Raw genomic sequence first — 25624 nt, forward strand, 5'->3', positions numbered from 1 at the left:
GGCAACTGGACAGAAACATAAAACAGAATGGAAAAAAACTTTGAAAAATCCCTACATCTTCTTTTGTGTCTTGCCTTATGTACTATTTTAGGTTTTATTCCTATTTTCTTTTTTAAATGCTAATACCTAAAGTCCAAAGAAACCCTGCTCCATTATCCACCTGATGTGACTTTTGTACAGTCATTTTTTATATTCAGAAAACTAGTATTTCCATATTTTGCAGCCCATTCATGAAAAATACCATTACCAGTTCCTCATTTGTCTATCTTTGAAGTGGCTTCAGTTGAACAACTTGTTAGGACCTGAGGGACAGAAATGAACAGAAAGACGCCTTTTTATTTGCTTTGGTTCAGAAAACCAAATTTCATTGAATTGCAACTCCCAAAGTATTACAGTTGATAGCTGGACTATATCAGAAGTCACAGAAAACTACAAATTTGCAGTAAATGGATGGTTAGCACTTTTCAGTGTCACAAAGAAAAGTAGGAGAAGGATGGTCTTCCTTCAGAAATGCAAACACTAGCTTTTCAGGTATAGGTTTATATCCTCTCTATAGCAAATGCTGAAAAATACTGCCATAGTTGAGCTCATTCCATAGCTTGGAGTGCTAAACATCCACTAAATGCAAGCAACAAGCAGGTACTAATTTCAGCCCCTCAGGACTGAGAAGGTTTAAGCTTGCCAGTTTTTTAATCTTTTTTCTTTATTTCTTTTTTTTTCATTCAGCTGGTATCAAATGATTCAAACCAGAATGTGATGTAGCTTATTCAAATGTGTGCATGTTTTCCAGTAGCTTGGGTATGCAGTATTAATTTCCAAACAAAACATTCCATGTATATAGGATTTCATCGGGCTCAAAATGGCAAATTTGGATTTTTACTCTCTTCTGTTTCACTGTTTGCCTTTTTTATTATTGTTGTTGTTGTTGTTGTTGTTTGTTTGGATGTGGTTTTTCTGCTCTTGGTGGGGGTTGGGGGGTGTTGTCTACATGTCTAACATACATATTTCCTACTCATAGAATCAGGCAGTAATTTCATAATTAGTTTACTTATTAGTTGGGAAAGTCTAAGAAAGAGAATGTCTTCAATATCAGATATCATGAAATCTGATATTACATTTTGAGTCCCTCCCAGGGTCCCATTGCTGAGGGTGTATATAGATCAGTATACCGTAGACTGCAACAACTTGGGTGGTAACACAGTTACCACCATTGACAGGTGAGCTGCATTTCAATGTCTCTGTGTAGGCACCTAAGTCTTTCTAAATGCAATGGAATATGGAGTATTCCATATTCCCAAATTGTCTTTCAAAAAGTTTGTATGGCTCAGATAAAAAGAAAGCACATTGAGATTTGTTGATTTGGGGTTTTTTCCTTTTTTTTTCTTTTACTTCTAGGCATTGCTACACTAACATATTTTAGTGCGCTTGCATGAGCTAGGAGCACACAGCCATTTAGGACTGAAGCTTTGCAGCTTTTTAAACTGCAATAACTCCCTTATTCTGTAGTCTTATGTCTGTACCCAAAAGCTGGGTGCTGTTTAAACCTTCTCCAGTTGTTCTCTGTGCTTCTGGAGCATTCCAATTCTAGTGAGGTTTTCACAGCTCCATTCCTATGCTCAAAGTATTTCTCTTCATGTAATTTATTCCTGGCACCATTGGCTCTTCGTGATTATTCAGAGCCAAAAAGTCTTAAAAGAATTCTGCTTCCTCTAGTGCTTCACTTCGTACTGATCAGAAATGTTGAACATGATCCCCTGCACAAGAAAACATGCCATTTTTATGGGAGAAACATGAAAATGAGAACATTTTACCTACAAGATCTCCTGCGCAGCTGGAAAATAGGGTGTCATCATCTGTCACAAAAGACTGCCATAGATCTACAGACTGAGAAACAAATGCAGAAGGGTTTTATCAGGATAATTTTACATTTTGGATGGCTGTACAGAAGAACGTCTTGAGCTGAATAAGGAACTGCTGGATCATCTTCTCTCAGTAAGTGCTGAATAAATACATGTGAAATTTTTTCTTGGGAGTCCTAGAGGTGAATTTCTGGGGAAGCCGCGGCGAGCTGGTCCCCAAAGCATTTAGGGGAAGATTTTAAAAAGTATCTGGATGATCTTGATATTTCAAGTCATGGAAGGCCCTAATTCTCAGCATAGCGCTGGGGGGAATAAGGCAGACAGGTGTTCCTACTCGGAACCTGTTTTTTTTACAGTTGGGCAATTTGGAATGAGGGCCTCAGTGCGGGAGATCTGAAAGTACTGAACTGCAAGCCTATCCTTGTCACATCAAGACAGTTATTGTACCTTCCACTAGTTCACTCAGTTAACATTCATGTTCTTGGGAAAGGAAATATGCAGAGGGATATTTCTGGAAATTTGCCTGGTATAAACCACTTAGTAATAAGCCTACTTACAATGCATTAGATGACCGAGGCAATCCTCCTTTCATACAAGGACAAGACCCTGGAAAACAAAACTGTATCTACAAATAGGTAGTTGTGAGTCTAGGAGATTTTTATGTTCACGTATATATGAGACATGGACACAGTAAATTTTCAGGGTATGCTTGCCTGATGCTTTACTGAACCTTCAGGTTCTCCTCACTGTAGACCAACATTTTCATCCTTAACTGAGAGACATCTTATCCAGTCAAGGATAGCTATTTATAATTAATTAATTAATTATATAATTGCTATTTTCTATTCGACTTGCAATGAGGTAATGTGACCAGACGAGGTTATCTCCAAAGTGAAGGAAAACTTCTGTTCAAAAGAAATAGATACTAAAAAGGGAAAAAAAAATCTAGCATCCAAATTCACCAACTGCAAAAATGATAGCTTCGACCATGAGGAGTCAGGTATATCCTTTCTTTATTCTCAAAGCTAGACCAGAATCATCTGAACTGTCTTAAAGTTACCTCTGTGCTATCCCTTGTAGAGCATATATTCAGCAGATTCTATGTACAGACATGGATCAAATGAATATATCTTTTGAATTACTTTCTTCAGCTCTCATTTGGATTTATCAAAGATGGTAAATGTACAAGTGGAAAAATACACTTATTTTCAGGGACTTGTTTTGAAGAGATCTACTTCCTAAGTCAATATATCAGAGAGTAAGCTGTAATGCAAACCCCCCGTTGTATATTTTGAGATCTCAGGACTCACCGTCACCCAGAAGTGAGCCTTTTTTTGACATGATATAATAAGGCAGAAAAGTGTTTACATCAAAACCAGTGTTTTGATGGAGGAATTAAATGAAGACTCCAAAGAATACTCAAGTTCCAATGTTAATTGAAAGTAGAATCAGTAATATCAAAGTCAGATACTCCCTACACAGTTTTACATGAAAACCCACATCTTTCTAAATGTACCTAGAACCTGTCTCTTTTAACTGCAGATATGAGAGCTTAAAACTCACAACTTCTTGTGCTTTTATAGGTGTTGTAGGGGTATTTGTTTACTGTCATCATGAACTATGAACAATGAAGAAAACCCCATATGTACAAGAAATATAAAATTTAGACCAGATTTTAAACTCAAAAGAATTATGAACACTTTCCCCTGGTGATTAAAGTAATCCCTTCCAAGCAACCAAATTATGGATTAATGTCAGCATATCAAAATGAAGCCAATCTTTTCAAAGTAAAACTGTAGGGTACATTGCAAAGGGTTAGGCAGACAGCAGATTCTCCTTAGTAAAACTGGATGATTATGTAAAATGCAAATAAAAAAGAGTTTCCAGCACATATGGCAGCAGAATTTGAGAACTGGTGTCTGCAAGAGTGTGAGAAAAGTTGTTCCTCCTTTTAGCTGCTGGTTAGAAGGAAAAACAGTCCTGAAGAGTTTATTCATTGTCTTCCTGGAAATAAAAGTCCTTTATATAGAAGGCCTTTTCCTGCAATACAGGCCATACCTTCAAAAGAGTCTAAATTTTAATTTGTCTTTTATCTGCTTAATGGTTCATAAGCTTCTCTAAGCTTGTTTGTTTTAATCACAAGGAAATGAGGACAGACAGTTATCACAGCAAGGTGCACCCTTCAATATGACTGACTTATTAAAAATTATTAGTTGACTTTCCTATTATAAATTCGTATGTGAAACAACTGCAATCTTTTTGTATATTTGAAAAGGTTACAAAAAGAAATTTCATTGTTTTAGACATACAAATTCTAGACAATGATTCCTCATGAATTATTTGCTATGCTGTTTATAATTTGGATTTCCTAATCTCTTGTTTATCAGGTAATATAATTTTATTTCATTATTGGATATAAAAAACCTTGAGAAAGCATGAAGAACACAAAAAAGAAACACTTGTAGGAAATATATTTATTTATTTATATAAATATATAAATACTTTATATATTTAAATAAATATTTTTACACACTTAAACTCCAATTTCTGCAACAGTCTGTGATGACATTTTCTTTTGACAGACTAAACTGTTGTTCACGTCAACAATTTCGAAAAAAATTTAAATGATACAGTATTTTTTAAATTGTAGGGTCTTCTTGTACCTCAGCCTATGCCGATAAATACTTACTATCAGCACCATTATTTTCATTATTATTTTCTGCTGTTTGCTGCCTTGTTTTGTCCTAAGTATACAAGTATACAAGCATACAATTCAATTATAATACATAACATTTGCAAAAGAGGGAGTCAATGATTTCTTAAGCGTACATTCATATGAAAGGTTAACAATTGATTAGAGGCTGGTGTAAATCTCAAGAAGTAACTACAATTACAGTGTATATTAATTTAAGCCATTACTAATAAAAGAGAAAAACACTATGCTCTCAGAACTTTTAGAAATTTCCATTATTTTATTTTACTGTTATGGAATGAGTGTCTAATTTTATCATATTGCCATGGAACATGAGGATATTACCATATGTTTCTTTTTACGATAAAAGTGTAGGCAGATATTTAAGTATAGTTAAATGAACTAATTTATCTACAAGCTACTGGTATCCTTCTCTTTTAGCGTACTGATTTTAATTCAGTTCATACTTTCACCCACTGGCTTGCCAAAATACTATTTTCAATAAGGGATTATTTAGATATCTTTTTCTGTTCTGAATATTCATAACAGTCTTTAAAAGGTGAAATTGCTTTTTAACGTAAGGAACCACCCCAAGCTACTCCTTCTGCTCTGTGTTATTAGACCAGGTAAGAATGGAAGTACCTGATGCTTAACTAATAATGGACTAGCAACAGATAACCTTGGTCTGGACATGAAATGCTTAGATGGCTAAAAGAAAATAAAATATCACATAGCAGCAGGAAAGATGAAGCTATGCTACTTACTAATGATTTCTCAAATAAAAAGTACTCTTCTGATTACTAGAAAGCCAGTTCATATATACTGGTAAACATAACTAGTTTTCTGTCATAATTGGCTCCTAATAGCTGGGCCTCTCTTATGCTTCTTGCCTAGATTCTTCAAAAGTTAAACATTGTTACAGTAAACAATTAAGTCTTCAAAATAAAACCTATGGAAGCAGCCATTTTCATGTCAAAAAGCTTTTCTAGATAGTTATCCATTGTCAGCTTTGCCTCAGGATGGAAAACTAACGAACTAGTTGCTAATTACTTAAACCCGCTGGCTCCTTCTGAAGCAGTTTCACTAATGCACGATTTAAACACCACACTGTGCTGTTTGTCCTTTACAAAAGGTATCTGTTCCTTGCCATTGTGTCTGTTCCATGGTTTGGAAAACATCATGTAACTCTGCACTTAAAAGAAGGCATTACTGGTAACAGGAACCCAGTTCAAGATAAATTACTCATGAAGGAGGGGGCAGAGAGAAGGAATAAATGGGCTCCACATTTATTGAAAAGAATAACCTATTGCTCTAGAAATTTGCTTCTTGATCCTATTTTCTTTTCATATTGCTACCCAGTTGTTACGTGAGTTGTCATTGTGAAGAAGATAATTATTTAACTAGGAAGGGTCTTATAACTACAAAATCAGTGTCATTTTACCAACTTAGAGACTTTATAAGATTCTCTCTTTTACAAAAATCCCCATGTAAATGGAGGGGGAAAAAATACTATTTTTTTGGAAGCCTTTTGAAACCAACTATTTCTGCAAAGGCCCATGGTCACACTTCACTTTATCTTTTAGATGGGGAATAAATGCAATTGATCAAGAGTAATTGTACTTGTTAAGTGACTTTTATTTACAACAATAAAAAAAAGAACACCTGCAAAACCGTTTTTTTAAAGCTTGAGAAACATTAGGACTTTCTACCAAAGCATAGAATAAGTACAGTGTAACTTTTAAGACTAGCTGGAGTGAATATAAAACATTCATATTAAATATTTGATGAAAGAGTAGCATGAAAGAACTCCTTTTCTTTTTAATCCAAATAATTGGTGAAGTAATTTTAAATAGTGAATGAAATAATTTCATATTTGTGAACAAATATAAAACCTGACTTCTCAAATAGGCTAAAGACAATGAAAAATTGACTTATTTCAATCTTGCATAGGTAAATTGAACCTTGCACTATACTAACAGCCAAAACACTCAAGCTTATAGAAAGAATTTTCCAGAGAGCTCTATCCACCATCAGAGTTTTAAAAAGCTTTTTTTTAAATGTTACATGACAGTTTAGATAAGCTTTCATTTAGGAAAAGTATCATGCTCAACATTCTCATTTCTTTACTTCATGTCTTCTTAAAGAGATAAAGTAGATAAACATTTGTTGTGATTTGCTGGCATTATGTTTTGTCAAGATATAGTTCTGATTTAATCAACTTTTTCAAGGCACAGGAAAATATAACAAGCAATTATTTCCCTAAATACTATCCATTCTTCTTAAATGAAGCATTACTTCCCAAAACAAAACTGGATTAAAAAGACAGTGTTCATTATTTTTGTGTTTAATTATAGAGAGTATGCATGGATTTCCAAGCACACTCCACATCACACATGAGCTTCCAGATGCATTCTACATTTTACTGCCAATACAAAAAATGTCACATTTACAAGGCTTCCAAGGGAGCCAGGTAATCTTTCTTATGAAAGTAGGTAGTGAAATATTTTGAAAAATAATTACCTGTAAAACTGGATCACTTTCAGAGTCTTTCTGTGAGCTCCACTATCTTCTCCAGAATTCCTGGACTCAACCTAATCCATGAAGGCTAAATAATATCTTAGCCACAATACAGGTTTTAGGAGTTTTTCCTCCCTATGGACTTTTCACTTGCAGTAGTTTCTGAGTGTGACCCTTACTTAGCTTTCTCACCATTTGGTAGTGACAACTTTTGTATTACAACCTTATATGCTGGTCACCTCTCTATAGGCATTTTCCTCTTAGGAAATGCAAACTAAATGGTGTACTGAGCTTGCAAAACAAAATACTATGCTTTTTCTCTCAGCCTTCTAGGATAGAGCATTGTTCGCGCTACCTTTGACACAGGTTCCCCTGAGTTAAAATTCTAGCTTACTACAGCTGGAGTGTCTATAATGCTGTGCTTTTATCTGCCACCAAAGCATGTGTCCTGTACAGATGGAGGTATGCTGCTCATGATTTTGCTGTATGGCTAGCCAGAATAGAAAGAAGGGCATTTTCTGCTTTTTATCCAAATAATCAGAGGAATGAATGCAAAGGTCTTGTCAAGGTTATCATTCATTAGCATGAATAACAAGCAGTAAAATCTTAAAAGAAACAAGTAAAAGCCCACAGAAAATCCCAAACACTAAATGTAGATGTTTAGTCTTACAACTATGTTGCACCCCAAACTTTGAGTCAATTTATTGTAATGCCAATAGGGATTGAATTCAGTGGAGTGAAACATTATGAAGTCCACTTGAAATATGACAAGGAAAAAACCACATCAGCCTGATTAATTCACCTCTTAATGACTGAATGAGTGGCAAATTGTTAAGAACTTGGTGCAGCTAGCATCCAGTAGACACTGAAACAGCTCTTAGAGTCTTACAGGATTGCTCGCACACTTTGTCAAGACCATTTCTGCAGTGGCCCCTCACACTGTAACACAAACCTCACACATTTAGTTCAGCTCTGCAGAGAAATTAATCTTCCTCTAGACTGGTGCTAAGTGGGACCTGTGGTTTATATAAATAAGAACTCTGACTTCCTCCTCATTTTAAAATGGGTGAAGAAAATGGCAAAGACAATACAATGCATCCATGGTCCTGCTTTCCTCATTGTCATATGCATTACTCGGAAAAATCCTCAAATCTGGGCCCTGTGAGAGTGGAATCCAGGGTGGAAATTGCTAGTGCTTAGTGTGCTGGCTTTTCACTGTTCAGTGCTCTCTGGCACAGCCACTGGCTCAGTCATCGTGGAATAGAGCTTGAGCCCTAGTGGGGGAAAAGGAATGACAGTGCTTAACAACAGTTTTTCAGTCAGGTAGCACATGGTTTTGGGAAAGAAAAATCTGGAAATTCACTGGATTTGGGTTCTAGCCAATAATCTTGTTTCATTTTACAGAAGGAGGATTTTCCCTTACAAAAATCTTGATCTGTATTAATTTTTCCAAAATCTAAAGCACATTTATCCTAAATAAAACATTACTTATTAACTGCACAATTAATTAATTAATTTCCTTTTTTAAAACTGGTCTAATTATATAAGAACATAAATCCATACCTAAACTTTAAACTCAACACCTCATTTTTAATAGCAGCACCAGAATATGTAAAGCTCATATCCCTAACTCTAGGGGAAGAATATACTGCTAATGCTATTTAATGCATCTACTCTTAAAGAGAAACTGACCTATTTTTAAATTATACTTCCATTTGAGAATCAGAGCAAGAAATTTGGTATCTCCTCTGCAATTTTCTTGAGTCCATTTTAGATTTAAAAAGCAAACAGGAACATTGTATTTCTAAGCATATCTAGGTAACTTTCAATTTTTGCTCTGAATCTGTCATGTGTGAAGAATACTATTGGATGACAAACTCTCTCAGAGAAAACTGTTCATTTTTTTGCTATGGAGCCATTCTATTCTACACCATGTAAGTTATAGTCGTGGTTTTTGATCTCAGAAAATTGGGATCAACCAATAGGTGGAAGATAGGCATTATATAGTGTTACTAAGATTCTCTACTAACTCCTCCATCATCCAGTGCAATACTTGCAGACCATGTTGGTACACACAGATGTTTCTTCACAAAGGAAAAAAGATTAGTGCAAGTGAGGAATAGTAAAATATTTGTCTAATTCTCTTGTCTATAACCAACTTGTAGTTATTAGTATATATCTTAGTTTCAGCTGGCACTGAGTTTATTTTCTCCCTAGTAGTTGTGTCTCGGATATAAGAAGTGAACAGCAAATAGAAAATTTAGGGCTAGGAAATAATATTTATGCAACAAGTTTAGCTTAAGGAGACCATGCAAAATATTCACTTTCATGGAATCATCTTCTATGCTAACTATTTGGATTGTTTTGAGTAGATAGAATATTAAGATTCTGTATGAACAGGTGCTGCCTAGTAAACATTTTCAGCACTGATCTAAATAGACTGAATGGGACAAAAAATTCTCAGGGGCTAACAAAATTATCCCTATGCTATCATTCGCTCTGCATTTCATGGCTGTGGTAAGCACACTTTTGGAACTTCAGTGTGGCAGTGGTGGACCATATGAAATTGATTCACACCTTAAAGCTCAGTGAACGGTTCCAGGGAAATTACACACTTTATTACACTTAAGCACAGAGAGATGAGCAATAATGAAATGCTAATGTGTAGCAGCCATAGGGTACTGATTATTGACATAAATAGTAGTTCAAGAAAATGGCTTTTTTTTTTTTTTTATGACTGAGGAACAATCCATGTAATAAGTTTAGCCATCTCTTGATTAGAAAATAATGTAATAGGGTAGCATTAAAAAGAAGAAACATGTACATGTACATATATTAGAGATACAGAAAAGATCTGCTTAGAATATGGACAAAGGAAATATAACACTTCTCCATAAGGGAGATGTGAGCTACAAAAAAAGTGACAGAATTAATGTGAGTTGTCTTTGTTTATTCCAAATTATTTACATGTTAGACCTATATTAGGAAATGTTTTATTCTTGAATAAGGTCTGATACAATATGCATTTTGTTTACTTTCAGTTCATTTCATAGATGGCACTCTCAAGGCAGCTATCAAAAGCCTCTGAAATAGATAGCATTAAAATTTCTAAATGCACTCACATTTTACTTGAATTACAAATGACACCAAATTTGATATATAAAACAGATATGAAAACATGTTGGTAAATTTAGAATCTGGACACCTGAAGCTTTAAGGATGGAATTATAGAGATTGCAGGATTTAGACACAAAAATCCAAGCAGAGAAATACATCTAAGCTGTTCTAATCTCCTAAGGAATCTTGACAGAAATTTATGTTATATGTCTCCTTAATTCCTTTGTCATGCTAGAAGCCAGAAAAGGGGTGGGATTCTTCTCCATCCCCAGAACACCATGGTAAACAAAACTAATATATCACTATCTTAACATGACTTATGCAGCTGACATCTTTTTGGCAGTATGTGCTTGACTTCCCTTTCCTGGGTGCTACTCTCATTGTGCCCAGGCTCTGGGTGTACTGGCTGCAGACCTCTTAGCACTCTGAAACAGAAAAAAAAGCAGAAATGGAACTGAGTCAGTGGAAAACTCAAGAAAGTTTGGAAGCGTGTTCTTTGCTCTGGAAAATATACTGATAAAATATAATCAAATATCCTGACAGGATAGTATCATATTCTAATTTTAAGTCATATTTAATTCCCGAAGCCTGTTAATTATTGCAGCAATAAACTGTTTTAGCAAGTGTGAACAGAAGATCTAATCCTCAAGCACTGAAAATGATAGCTCTACAGAATTCATGAAACAAATATGTATTTTCCACAATGATTTGGTCATTATCCTTCCCCTTCTGTAATTCTGTTAACTTCTTTCTTTTTGTTTAGGAATCATGTTTTTCTCCTGACTCAACTTTAAATTATGAATGCCCTGGATTTTTTTCTCCTTCCTTTTGCATAGCACAAGCCAGCTTGTGTAGCTCTCCAGAGACTGCTGCAAAATTGTGTTTACAGACAAGACACCATTTTTGACTAAGTGATATCTCACATAGCCATATGATTTTGAATTTTTTTTGCTTCGTAGGAAAACAAGTCAACATTTTTCAGGCACCTAGAGTCCACTTTTCTTAAATACTTTGATATGCATCTACTTTTTAAAATAACATATTATATAGCTATGGTATAGATACAATTTTAACACTTTAATACATAAAAATATATTTAATAAGTATAAAATATTTTAATTGTTAATAATATCAAATAAAAATAATATAAAAGGGGAAGTTTGAGAGAAGCAGCCTTTAGGAAAAATTAATGTCTACAGTAATTAAGCAATGAAAGACAAGTGGGAAGCTTCAAAAATTATTTAAATAGCCATACATTGAAAAATGTTTGAAATATTTCATTGCTTCACAGACTTAGCTTGAAGTCAGATAGTATATAATGACTAGAGCAGAGACAGTTATCTAAAGTCTTGCTCAAAATTGTTGTCATAGTGGATAACGACATGGTTTGGGACTGAATATACATGAGCATTTTGGCGTTACATAGGAGAGTTCCTCTAAAAGGAAGCCATTATATTTGTTACCTTTTTTGTTACTTCAAAATACTTTTTAGTCGAGATTTCCTTCTTTGGGACAGAGCTATTTCAGTTAGGCAAACAAGTTCAAGCTTTCAGTGACAGTGCAGGATGCTTCGGCATCTTACAATGGACTTAATTGTCTTCTCAGAAGTGGTTACCAAAAGCCCAGTTTAGAGGTGCCCTTCTGATGGACTGGTTTTAACTCATTGTGCATTTTGATAAACAGGGAACAAAGGGAATTTTTCCTTCTCGTTTATTTTCCAAACCTGTGGGGTTCTTTAGTTGACTTTATTGATCATTCACAATGCATAGAAGGAAAATCTTTTTTTTTTCCTTTCTTTTTAAATTTTTAAGGTAACAGTTACACCAAAGAGCAGATGGGTCTTTTATTTATGCTACTTGAAAGTTGCTGGTTTTTGCAAGCGGTATGGGCTAGCTCACACCAGAGATATAGTCACTATTTCACAACTGGGTTACAGGTTTTTTTAATGAAGTTCAACTTCTGGTCATCAGAAGCAAGACAAGGAGTTAAGCAGTGTACCTCAGAAAATGTGCACTTTTGAAATGTAGTTCCTTTATCGGTACCATCAGAATCAGTTGCCAAAATTGCATATTACAGGTGCAGTGCACTTGCTGAAAGTATTGGATGAATTCCCATCAAAAGCTAGATCTCTGGATGTTCATGGTAAATGCTGTGTGTGCTCTGGTGCTTAAGGAACTCTATTAAAAATTCATGAATAGGTGATATTAGTTTATTACACATCCAAAGGTTTACAGAGTCTCCTGAAGACCCAGACAAATCATCTTTCTGCTCTCCTACAGACAGTCTGTTACCACACCTTAAAATAAAGCTTTTTAGAGGCAGAGGGAAAAGCCTCCAATTTAAATGCAGCAAGCTTTTGCTTGCTTGAGGCAATCAGAATGTGTTAGAGGGGATACTTCTTCCTTTTACAATGGTCCATTTTTACCCAAATTGACCCATTTAAGAAAATCTAAAATTGTCGCATAGGTTTGCTGAGATGCTGTCTATTTTCAGGGTAAGAAGGAAATGAGACTAGCTCTCATATTTAACCCAGAAAAAAAAAAAAAATAGAACACAACTGACTTTAAGATGGCTTCCTCGTCCTGCAGGCAGGCTGCCTCATGAAAGGACTCAGGATATAGTGGTCATATCAAGTGTTCATGCAAATTTGGAGACTGCTGTCACAGGAAGAAATAAGGCCAAACAAGAAGAGTTTCTCACTGGAAATTACAGACTCATATTGTGCACAGTCAGGGAGCAGAACAGAGTGGAAAAAAACCACCCTTAAGTATAATAATTTCTTCTGGGTAAGTAATCACTAGGTAAAATGAATGTCCCTTGCTTGGATTCCAAAACTTTGAGACGCCAGATTATTTTTCCACTTTCTCGTAGGAGAAGGTAGTTAGATGACGTTTTTTGTCCAGTCTCTGCCTAAATACATGTTCCTCCTTTAGTCTGCCCATGAAGCCAGTGGACGACAAACTTCCTTGTCATGTGACATTTTCTATGTTTACCAAACAGCAATCTGAACCTAATGAGGTTAATTTTTCCATTTTCAAGATACAATTAACAGATAATGCTTTTGTGATGGCATCTTTGATGTGCACATGTACCAGCACCATAAATTTTCTAAAATTACTGTGTTTTTCCCCTGTGGTCAGCATAAAATAACAAAGGACTCGAAGAGGTAAGACTTCATCTGAGAAAGCTGTGCAGCTAATCTAACAGTTAAGTCTGAAAAAGTAAAAAGGACAAACATTAAGAAAATGCCTACTTATGTACTTTATTATTTGACTTCATCTTCTCTGCTTTTTTTTTCAGCTGTGGTATGGGGAAAACTAGATTGGGCTCAGGCTGCTTCTCTGGGACACTAGGAGAAGTCTCTGCCAGTTTGTGAGTTTGTTCACCGTGACAAAAGAAAACTTCAAAAGGAATTAATGTTGATCCCACTTTGGAACAACCAAGGCTCCAGAGGAGAACCATTTACTGGAAAGAGCACTCCCAGATCTAGTTCCAAAATCATTAAGAGCTTAGATCATAGAGTGGTTCTTAAACTCCATTGCATGTTTTCCCTCCATATGTGTTTCTTAATTGCTAATCTCCTGAATCTTTTGAGGTAAGTGTATATGTTTCTCTACTCTTCCTCTTTTATATTTAATCTCATGCACTTCTGGAGTATCTGATCCATAAAAGTCATGTAATAAATACAGCCATTTCTATTTTATTGTGACCTCTCTTCTTTAAAATGTGTTTCAGATGGAATGTTTTAGTGTTTAAGACTAAACTCTTTTCCTATGCTTATGCTTTATTTCACAGTAGTCATACCATCTCCTACAATAGTAGAGAGCTCTTCCAAAGGCTTTCTGAAACTTATGAGATTCTCTGTTATAAATTATGGTTGTATTCTCCACAGAAAACTGAAGAATACTTTGCGCAAATAACGGCACAGAAGCTCTTGTATTTCTGCAGAGCTGCTGAAGGCTTCTTTCCCTCCCAGTTTGCCTGCTGCTGTCAATCTAAAATCAACTGGAGTCACCAGCTGTCATATACTCATGTCATATCTCCCTTGCTCCCTGCTTCAGTTGTGCTTTCTGGAGCATTTTAAATTTCTTAGTTTCAACTAATTTTTCAAAGAACTTGTTGAGTCTTGTAAGAGGGCTCCAGTATCTTATAGCTGCAAAAAAATTAATTTCTAATTAGCTAGCAGTTGAATATTCCCCTGTTAGAAATTGAAACCAATCATCTGCAGCTTTCAGTTTTATGTTACATATCTCAAATATAGAAAAGAGAATACTGCATTGTCATAACAAATGTCACTAATCACAGTTGTGGGCTTACACCAATATTTGCCTGTAAGTAGTTTAACAATGCACAACTGAGGAACACACTTTCTTTTTACCACCATTCTTCTGTTTTCCTCATCCTTACAGCTTGTCACTGTGTTTCCAAACAGAGCAGGAAGTTCATAAAAATGGTTGAATATTTGGCCATTTCCAATGTTAATGGAATATTTTTTTCATCTTCCCACTTCCTTACCTTCCCAGTTTCCCTCTCACTGCTTATGGTGCAGGTTTTTGTTTTTTCCTTCTTTTTTTTTTAAATTAGGGGACAGCCGGGATAGATGGAGAGGAAGGAAGGAAGGAAGAAAGGAAGGAAGGAAGGAAAGAAGGAAAGGGTCAGTGTTCTTTCATCTGTTATTGAATACTTAAAAAAGAGTAAATCCCTCAGAAAAATATAGCAACTGTATTACGGTTTTCAGTATGTAGTTTACTCGTCTGGACAGACTGTTCATCAGTTTTTCTGTAGCTTAACCTTTGTTGCACATGCCCACACAAAAATTTCAGCCATGTTCAGTTTCATAGTAAAAGGAGACAACCAAAAGAAATTTGGTTTTACATTAAAAATTTTGGATAAATTTCTTGGTATTCAAACAGCTCCAGGCCAATGTCCATAAAAAGAAAAATTCCAGTTTCTTGCAACCCACTGACTTTTGTGTTTTCTTTCACATAATCTGCATTCATAATGGGCCTGCTGAGAAGAAATAACAAGTGGCTATCCAGATAACATAAATATGGGAAAACATCACTCCAAGGATTTTGTTTTGATTATATAATTGATTCGATGCATTTCTTATTGTAAAATTATCCAAGACCTGTAATATATGCCTCTAGTACAATAGTTTGCTTTAGAGGCTTGAGTATTATTCATAGAAATGAATTCTTCAAAACAAGTCTTATGTCAGAAACATTTCATTAGAAGTGACATCTGTGCAGAGAAACTTAGATTTTTCTTGTTCTAGGACCTCGCTCCCAAAAGTTTCTGCTTGCCAAAGTGATAATAGAACTTGGAGTTCAAAGTGCTTTTGACTGAATGCCAGGTATTTTGAGACCCCTGCAGCTAACACATCGCTGCATGACAAATTATTTCCACTAACCCCTTTGGAGCAGTCTGTCAGTTTGCCTGTTAAGTTCCTAGTTACTGGGAGGTCTCTTGAAGATTTGAAGTGTAAGACAACATCCACAAAGACATCTGTGGACAATTACTGGATATTTTTGCACTTGTAAACCTTTTCTGTTAAGTGCTTCTGTTTGGAAATGGAGGAATTCTCTAATTTATGGAGTAGAAGTATCATTTATTCCTCTCAAGTTAGCATGTAATCACTGCTTCTCATTCACTGCTATGACTATGTTAAGTGCTACCAAGAAGCATTTGAACAGTATACCTTCTTGCTAGAATGCATTAGTTGTCCAGTGAGGGAAGATGGTTAGGAGGAAAAAAAAGAAAAAAAAAAAAATAGCACAAAAAGCCTCCTAACAAAACTCCTTTTATAACGGAAAGATTGAAGTATAGCTTTTTGTTCTGAAAGAAATATTAGAATATTCATTCTTATCATAGAAAATAATTTTTCATCTTCTGACATTATAAGTTTCATATTAAAGGTTCCCTTAATCATCCTTGAAAAAGAAAAAGAAATACCCAGCATGCACCACATGTTATTTTCTTAAAGTGATCTACGTTCTGAAGTTTCCCTGTAGGGCATGTTGGAAAATATTGGAGGGAATCAAGCTCAAAATATAATGAAGTATTATTTTTATCATGTAATTTCACATTTAATAGTGAATATCATCCATTTGATGAAAGACACCAGTGCTTGGGTTTTTTATGGTCTTGGCTTTTTAGGGAGGGTTTTATGGTGGGATTTTTTTTGGTTTTTGTTTTTTTTTTTTTATAACCAAAATTGCAGAGTCCATTTCCTTTCTCTCTTTTCCTATCAACAGGCATCAAAAAGCTTATGCTTTGTGGGAAGTGGACCATGAACACCTAGGACTTGGTGAAAGCTGAAATATGTAAACTTGGGCATTCCAAGTGTAGATAACACACAATTATTTACATTTACATTGCAACAGTCCAAGTTGTGCAAGAATGCTCTCACACTAAATCCATCAGTGTAATAATTCTGCAGCTTTCAAGTTCACAATTGGATAAGATTGCTGTCATTTGTAAAATAAAAATTTTTTACATTATTCCCTTCTGTTACAGAGAGCAGTAGGAATCACAGTAATTTCAAATTTGTTACTGTTTAAGAAGCAGGGTCATAAAGGGAAGTTTTGAGTTTCATATAAATGTGGAGAGATTTCTTGTCATACACAATGCCTATAGGAGTTTTAGACTTCCTGAAAACAATACCAAGCCCTTGTAGACTCTGCAGATTCATTCTGGAGTTAGCTGAGCATCAGAAACTGCTAGATTCCAATGAATGATAAGGTATATTCAGCTGTAACTGTATTTTCCTACCCAACAATGAGAATGAATTGCAGGAAATTGAAAGATGAAAAAATTGAATTGTAGGAAAATCAGAAGGAATTGGACAAACTTTGTGTGCCATCAATGTATGTGTGTCCTAAGCATCCAGTCATAGTAGAATACATTATTCAAAGATGTTGCAAGCTTCATTCTATTATTTCTAGTCCAAGCAGAGGTAAAAAGTATTTTAAATCTCAATTGGAAACCTCTTTTCAGAAGAGTGCTGGTTGATATTTTCTAGCATAAGCGTTTCACATAGATTGTATCCTTAAGCACAGGTTTTTATCAAAAACAATTTTGCACTATTTTCCAGAATAAGCATACTTTCTTCTATGGCATGTATATTTGCAAGAGTTACATGAACTGAAGCAAATTGTTGGACTTTATGTACCCACATAACAGATTTCCCTACAGCATAGATTACTTGAAAGCATCACACCTAGCTTTCCCTTTTTACATGGTTGCCATATGGAAGCTAGACAAATTTGCAGATGCTTTCCTTATCTTCATGGAACTCAGTAGACTATGCACAAACTACTGAACAAATAATCTTTTACCCTACAGTGAAAGCTGGTGTCAGCACTTCCATTATTTTAGCACAGTGTATGTTTGTTCTCTAAGATTAAATCCCGGTTTTTATTTATTCTTACAAATATTGTCCCCTGGGAACTGAGGACCAACAAGATCCTCACTGTTATCTAATCCAGGTACAGGGATGCTTTCTTTCCTGATCCTGATTTCTAATGCAAATCCACAGTAGCATATTCTGGAAATCTCCACAAAGACACAGGGAAAATAATAAAATTAATAAATAAATAAACTCCCAGTGTTCTTCTTCTTTCTCTTTGAGAATAAAAACAAAAGAAGAAATAACTACCGAACAGATGTTAGCCACACTACTTAATATGCTACAAGAAGGCGTGCTGATGTTTCAGTAATTGCAGACAGAGCTGAACCTGAATGGAATGAAGCAGACATTCAGCAGAAATGTTCAACTCCCACAGAAATAAACCTGTGGTGTAGACAGAAATATTAGACAAAGTTGGTTTGAAAACCACATTTTAATTATTAAAACTACTTTAACCAATGTATTCATGATCCAGAACTTTTGTCAGTCTCGGGTTTTGCACTCTCAGGACCATAATTATATTTACTCATGAATATAATGTAAAAACTTCTCACAGACTGTTCCAGACACAATCCTTTACCATGCAGTATATCTATATGGTAGTTTGCAGGAATGTATCAGGTGCTAACTTGAGCCAGTTGGGAAAAGGCAGCCTTTATTGAAGCTAGTAGATCGTCAAGTTATTCATCTTATCCATAGTGCCCTTTCTTGCCTTTAGGTCTCAAGAAAATGTAAATCAAAAGCTTTTTGAGTTATGGTTCCTGATGATTCACAAGGTAATCTTGCAAACACAGCAAGGAAATATACGATTTGCAAATTGCTTAAATGACATCTTTGCTATTACCTTAAATTATTGTTGCAGTAAATCCTGTTTTACAATATTTCAGCTTGATAATATTTTAAAACTCTACCTTTATCAAGATAAATACTGTACTTCTTATTTGCTTACTTATTTTTTCTTAAACTTTATGCCTGTTTAAGGACTGAATATTTTATCTCAAAATCACCTAAGGTTCATTTCTTTGTGCCAGCATCTATGTGTATTTAAACTAATTCTAAATCCTTAGCTAAAGCCAATTTTTATCCAGAATTACACTAGGATTTGCCTGAAAATTAACATTTTCAAATTGCTAAAGATTTCAGGTTCAGATTAACTTTGGATTAAGCACAATGTTGGCCTAGGTTTCTTAATGGCATTACATTCCCTTCCAATTCCTAAAAGCAAATAACAATTTATTAACTATTTCAGCCCTTGAACACATATTGTGAAGTAACATCGTCTGGTTTGTATGGGATATACTGAAGAGATCCAATTAATAGTACCATGTTATATTTAGTTTGGCAAAAAGGCAATCTAACTTCATGAAGAGATACCTCAATTTTCTATATTGAATGTAAGACACCTGCAAGGAACTCAGGTTATAAAAGGCTGAAACTGACCTTAGGCATCTCTGGATCTGCCTATAGTAACTTTAAAAAAGCATGCTTACTCAGGCAGTTGCCTTCAAGTAATTGTTACTTATTGTTGCTGGCATTGTTTTTTGTTTTTTGCCTAGAGAAACATCAGAAAGTGCAGTGGTAAGGAGAGTTCTTGCAAGATGAGAATGTGCTTTCAATGGATAGACGTCTTTAAAATAACACGGTTTTTATTATTTTTAGGGATTCCAGTAGTTTATATATTTGGTATGTGTAATACATATATATTTATTGACATTTAATATGCCATATGCATTTTAACTTTTATTATATTTATGCTTTTTAAATTATATTATATGCTTTTTATTATAATTTACATAAGAATCATATCTCAAACATTACTCAGCCCACCAGAAAAGGCTTACTACTCAGCAATTGCCTACATGTTTGGAGGCACCATTTTATGCCATTCTTTGTGTCCCTTGAATTAAAAATCTTCTGCAGAGATTTATAAAAGAACATATTATTTCCAAATAAAAAATTGCAATATCACCTAAAAGTTTTGGTATTACTGTGAAGGTTGCTTGGGTTTGTTTTTTGTTTGTTTTGTGTACATGTAGAATAAAAGCAATTAACCATTTAATCAGCAAATTTTGGGAAATAAAGCCCTTAGACCTTGTAATATTTATGAGCTACACATGTGTTTTGAAATTACAAACCCTATATTATCATTATTGGCTAATGAACTCCATGTATAACAACTTCTAATAGGATCCCAATCCAGACATATAACTCACATACTGGATTGAGAGAGCCCCTCAACATTCCAGATATAAGATACAGATTTCTTAGGTTAGTAAGTTATTTTCCAAAAGAAAATCAAGAAAAAAAGGAATTAAGATAGAATAAAAGCTCACATAATAAAATGAAACTGTGAAAGATTAGCTGTGTCTCTGTTTACAAATTTACTTTTTTTTAATGAGGCAAAAGGAAAATAAATAAAACTTAAAATAATATGAGGAAAAATCCCCTGAAATAGTTTCTAGCAATATCTTAGTTAAATAGACACATTTCAAGGAAATTTTTGTTCCAAGTTAAAAAAAAACAAAACAAGAAAAACAAAAGAAAAGAAAAACCAGGGTGTTTTGTGTGCTTGTTTTGTGTAAAGAGCTCCAAGAGGGTTTGATACTAACACAAACCCTAATGACAACTATTTCGCAGTTGAAAAACTCTCTTACATCCAATTTTGAAAAATAATGTGCTGCTACAGATATTGCATGGCCAAAGTGCCCCTCTTTTGCAAAGATACCCAGGGAGCTTATTTCGCAATGCATTGACTGAAATTCAGGACTTTCTGGACAGGTCATACAGGGAAGGTACTACTCTGAAATAGTCTTTTTCCATGAAGCCAGATTTCTGTGGGCAGATGTTGGGAAAAGGGTACATGATTTTACCTTAGGAGTTAAGTAATATAATGAAATTAATTTACTCTTTCTGTCAACGTTTTAATACTGAAAGAGATCAGTTTCAAAGCCTTTTAATTAATCAGAAATATAGTTAGGGAAGGGCATGAAATGCATTGAAGATGATGGTTGTAAAGGAACAGGCTTGAAATCCCAGACTATGAGCACCGTTCCATCCAGTATCTAGGTGGGAGAAAGGTATTTTAATGAAAGCAAGATAAGGGATTTCTAAGGTCCTATCCATTTTGACCCTTCTCTCTCCCAAGTGTTCAAAGTATCATACTTATTTTACTGAACCTATTTGTTCTTCCTGTCCTTTCCTGAATTTTCTGTATTTAACACAGCATAAGACTGATCTTTCTCTTAAAATTTTAAACTTAATTAAAATCTGTGGAGGAAGATTATTCTCTAAGGGTCTCCCATGTGAAAAGGAAAGGTTAAAGGGTCATGGCTAGACATTGCCAACTAATTTAAAGAAACGAAATTGCTGAAGAGGCCAGGAAAATTCCTTCCATTGAGCCACTGATGTAAATATTTGGAATGTGACAGTGTCTATGTGATATTTCTAACCATAGCTGTAATGGTCACTAGTACCAGTTTTACCCTTTTGTTTATATCTATGTGTATATTCCAGGTGAGATCTATGTTCTGCTATCCTCACTAGTTTGCATTATATCTGCAATTCTGTATGATATTCATATCTGATAAGGCAGGGCTCTTTGAGACTCTGTACTGTACTACCAATGAAATTGAAACAATTGATAGAGTGGAAGGGTATCCTACATGGTTTCAACACAAAGAAGTATTTCCAGAAAGCAGGAACCCCTGGGAGGAGATGAAGTTTTCCACTTTCCCTTTCTGTTTCACTTCTGCTTCCTTTTTCCCTTCTCCTTCCCCTTTCCCTTCCCTTTACTCTTATCCTTCCCTTTCTTCCTTCTTCCTTCTTCCTTCTTCCTTCTTCCTTCCTCTTCATCTTATCTTTCCTCACTATTTCATGGTTTTCTGGTCTAGAGATGTGTTGAAGCACTAATTTGGTTTACTGATTGGCAGCTGTTCTCTGTGTGTGATGACTGAAATTTTCTCTTATGTACTTTAGTTCTCTGTTATAAAGCTATAAATCTTGGTTAAATTATGTTTTACAAAGTGCATGAGATATTTGAAATTCCGGAGAGGAAGACACCCTGCATATGCCAAAAGCCATAACTATCACGACTTAGCTCTTTCTGAATTCTCTGGATGACCACATTCATAGAAAGGTATTTGGGAATTTGTGCATCGCTGTTCCTAATTTCACTGTTGGTAACTTTGCATTAGTAAGATTTCAGTGGATACAGATCTCATACCATTAATTCTGGCTTTAGACGACATATCAGTAAACTCATAGTTACCAGAGTAGCTTAGCATCCATTCTTATTTGTATCACATGCTATAAAAGGAAAGTTTTGTTGAACTGAACAGTGACAGAAAACTGATGAAAATCTTACAGCCTACAAATTATATTCACCCATAAGATATTTCTACTTGGATTACATTGCTTTTTCAGCCATCCCTGAATTCTTCTGTTCTTGGATAGCTTGATTTTCAAGATCTTTCCAGTGGTCTGAGTAGTCCATTTTCAAACATGCTTGCCCTTATTGGTCAGATTTTAGGAATTCATATTATCTTGATGTCACTGTTTAGCATAGTTCGGGTTTTTAATTAAGGAGGGCTCCATCAGCCACAGAAGTGATTCTTTTACAAAGAGGTGCTTAGACCTTTTTCCTCTAGACCCGACAGAACAAATCAACTGGCTAATTTGAATACTGGCAACTTTTTAAAGCCACTTAAGAAGTTTGACACGCTTCTGTGATCCACATTTAAGAATGAACAAACCCTGGAAAAGCTCTCTTGCTTTGGGCTTTTGGACAGGTAACTTGGCGGCCTGCGGTGCGGCCCAGTGGGGCTGGGCCGGGCCTTGCTCGGCACGGCCCGGCCGGGTCGGCCACAGCACGTCTTGGCTGAGATCTCAGCCGCTTCTGCTCGCTGGACACCCGGCGCAGCACCCAAGTGCAAGCCAGGCCGGCCAGGAGACAGCAACCCTGAACCGTGTGGCCCTGTTCCATCCATGGTCCTGCTCCGTGCGGGCAGGTCAGCGGTGCGGCTTGTCCAGGCCGGCCCCTGCCTAGTGCAGCCAAAACTAATCTGAGGCCACTGCCCAGCAAGGATCATGTGACCAACAGCGATAAGCAAATTCCAGCTGCAAGGCCTGGATGAGATTGACTCTTTTAGTGCTGTAAGATTCCTTCAGAACAGATGAAGCCAGAACAGATTGAAGACATCAATCCTCTCCCGAATCAAAGGAAAGGGAAAAGTGAAGGCATGTAAAGAAAACACCATAGAGACACCAAAGTCAGTGAAGAGGGAAGAGCTGAAACCCAGAGAGGAGAAAGCAGAGAAGCTTCAAACCTAGAAGCTAAAATTCTGTTGTAAAGCTATGGTGATGAACTATGACACATCAGAGTACCTGCTGTAATTTCGTGAAAGCATGGGGCGTGGAGCATTCAAACTGCAATTTTGAGCAAAAGTACCTGTGCTGAAGCAAGCAAATGTTGAAGTAGCTGTGATTTGATGAGAAGATTGAACAGAGAGAGATGAAAGTGATGAAGACCCTTGTTCCCAGGGAAGAAGAAGACCTCTGTTCCTAGAGATGAAGATGCTCCCAGACATAGGTGAAGAGAACCTTTTTTCTGAACAGCTTATCCTTAAAATGGTACCTCAGTAGCTAAAGATTGAATGCTCAGAAGCAGTTGTGGGGAAAGCTGTAAGTCGGGGGAAGGGACTGTCACATGCGAGCAGAGAACCAACCCAGGCGGCTGTCTGGCTGTGACATTGAAGCCATGAGAGAACTGTTTCTTGTGGAGATGTCTCCATAGCATGAGCAAGAGAGACTCCTCTCCCTAAGTGAACCGAAAAAAGATTACTATAGAGGTGGTAATCTGACTGAAAGTCTCAAGGGTTGTCTTTTTACGTTGTCAGTAGGAGAAGGGAGAAAGGTGGGGGGAAGAGAAGTGTTCTGAAGGTTTAGTCTGACTCTTCCTTTTTTTATTTTAGTTCTGTTAATAAACTTCTTTATATTCTTTTAAGTTTTGTGCCTGCTTTGCTTTCTCCTAATTCTTATCTCACAGAAGGAAAATAAGGAAGTAATGGATTTCAAACCGAACCACTACACTTGACTATATTTCAATGATGCCTGTGTTGTTACCTTCAGGAAGGATCTTTGAGGGCTACCTGCTATGATTCATATCTCATAAAATTCTTCACTGGGCTGAAGTCCACTGTGAAAAAGACGCAAAACCAACACTTGAAATTCCTTCTGATGAGGAAATACTGTAAGCTGGGAAAAGCCAATGTAGTGCTTCATATCTCAAGCAAAAAGGCAAATTTTTGTCAGCCAAGGCAGAAGAGATTTAGAACCACATTTTTTCAGGAAGCAGCAGGGAGGGGTGCTCTTTGGGGGAAGCAGAGCCAAGGGCAACTCCAACACAGGGCAGGGCAGGCCAGGGCAGGGCAAGGGAGGGCAAGGCAGGAAACGACCCTAACAGGTGCAGTTCACCCTCAAGGGAAGAGAATGACCAGGCCAGTTCCCTCATGGTGGCCAGGACTGGCCAGGATTCTGATTGAGACCAGGAGGTCAAGTCAGGGAGTTGAATCTGTGAGTCACAATCTGCATCAGCACAGTATGTCACCTTGTGCTGGCACAGCTGCAAAGGCCCCTACAGAAGGTGGGGGAGTGGGGGCATTATTCATAGCCCTTTCTCACAGTTGTAACCCAGATCCAGGTAGCCTTGTCTTGTCAACGATGGCCTTAGGTGCAGGCAGTAAAACCCTTTTGATTTCTATGCATATGTGCACTGAGGGAGGTGACACGTCCTTTCAATAACTGTTAAACTTATCCCAGCAATGAATTAATCACATTGTTGTCATTGTCACTGAGCAAGGAATAAAACCCCTTCCAAGGATGACTCACCTCCACAGTTTCTTGAGAATAAAATCAAGGATTTGATCATCTTCTGAGATTGTACAGAATCTTGTAGTGGTATTGTCAGAAGATTTACACAGAAAGGCAGAAGGTAATTCTTGAAGGGATCTCAGTATGTTTAGTTGGTATGGCAATGTCATATTGAGCTTTGACTAGTGAAAAGTACCTGCCTGTCCTCACACCACTGTTATTGCCCATCTAGCACGTCTTTACCCCTTTTCCCCTTTCATTTCTACTTTTACTCTCTACCTTTTGTCTCTTTATCCATTCTTTCCCCCCAGGAAAATATAAAAAAACAATTCCTCACGCCCCATTTTCTTGAACACCTATCTTATTCTTAAGCCCTGATGTCTTAGCTTAAACTAGAAGCCAAACGTCATCAAAGAGCACATCAATTAAAATGTGACTAGCTAACCTTCAATTCAGTTTGGGCTTGCATCAAATCTGTGGTACTAACAAGAATACATGGGTATATTGAGAACAATTTATACATACCATGACTATGTCAGGGCTATTAACTTATCACATCTACCACTCAGGACTAGGTTGAACACAGGGTTGGAGTTGTTGGGTAGGAGTGAAGTGGAATGACTCAGTCAAAGCAATGTTGTAAGTTTACATCCTTCATAGCAATGAACTTGTTTGCAGGTATGAAAGAAGTGTTTGGTTTAAAACCCATTTTCTTTATAAAGCACTTATTTGTAAAGGGCTGCTTCTCTTTACTTTGAATCACAGTGATAAGTCTTGCCCCTAGTAACATCACTCACAATACAGTCACCATCTTATATCCATGCCATCCATTAGGTGAAATCCTGCTGGATAAAAGAAATAAAGCTGTTCAAGGAATAGATTTACTGTACACCAAGGCAATGAATTAAGAAGTCTCCAAACTCTCTAGTGTATTCTATATTTCCTGGCCATTTAGCACATCTCTTAGAAAACTAACAAGAAAAATCACTTTCTTCACCCCAACTTGTAAAGGCAAATTGAATCTAAAATAAAAATAGGATGCATAAATTCTTTTAAAAAATGCTGATGCAACATCTCTCTTCTGATTTTTTATCGTTTCACTGTCTTATAGCAAGCGAATGCATTCACTGAGAGTAGTTTATGGTGTTGTGCTTTCCCTGA

The 25624-nt window shown here is 36.1% G+C and overlaps 1 long non-coding RNA gene across 1 annotated transcript in view; it reads left to right on the forward strand.

Moving 5' to 3' along the window:
* The first annotated feature begins 1645 nt into the window (after window positions 1-1645).
* LOC104685187 overlaps window positions 1646-25624 on the forward strand; it is a 75181-nt gene continuing 51202 nt past the window's right edge. The window contains exons 1-2 of the long non-coding RNA XR_002044016.2: window positions 1646-1992; window positions 13486-13780. This is a non-coding gene — a long non-coding RNA (uncharacterized LOC104685187). The remainder of the gene's footprint in view (window positions 1993-13485; window positions 13781-25624) is intronic.

This window comes from Corvus cornix, chromosome Z (genome assembly GCF_000738735.6).
Source record: "Corvus cornix cornix isolate S_Up_H32 chromosome Z, ASM73873v5, whole genome shotgun sequence".
NCBI classification, from domain to species: Eukaryota; Metazoa; Chordata; class Aves; order Passeriformes; family Corvidae; genus Corvus; species Corvus cornix.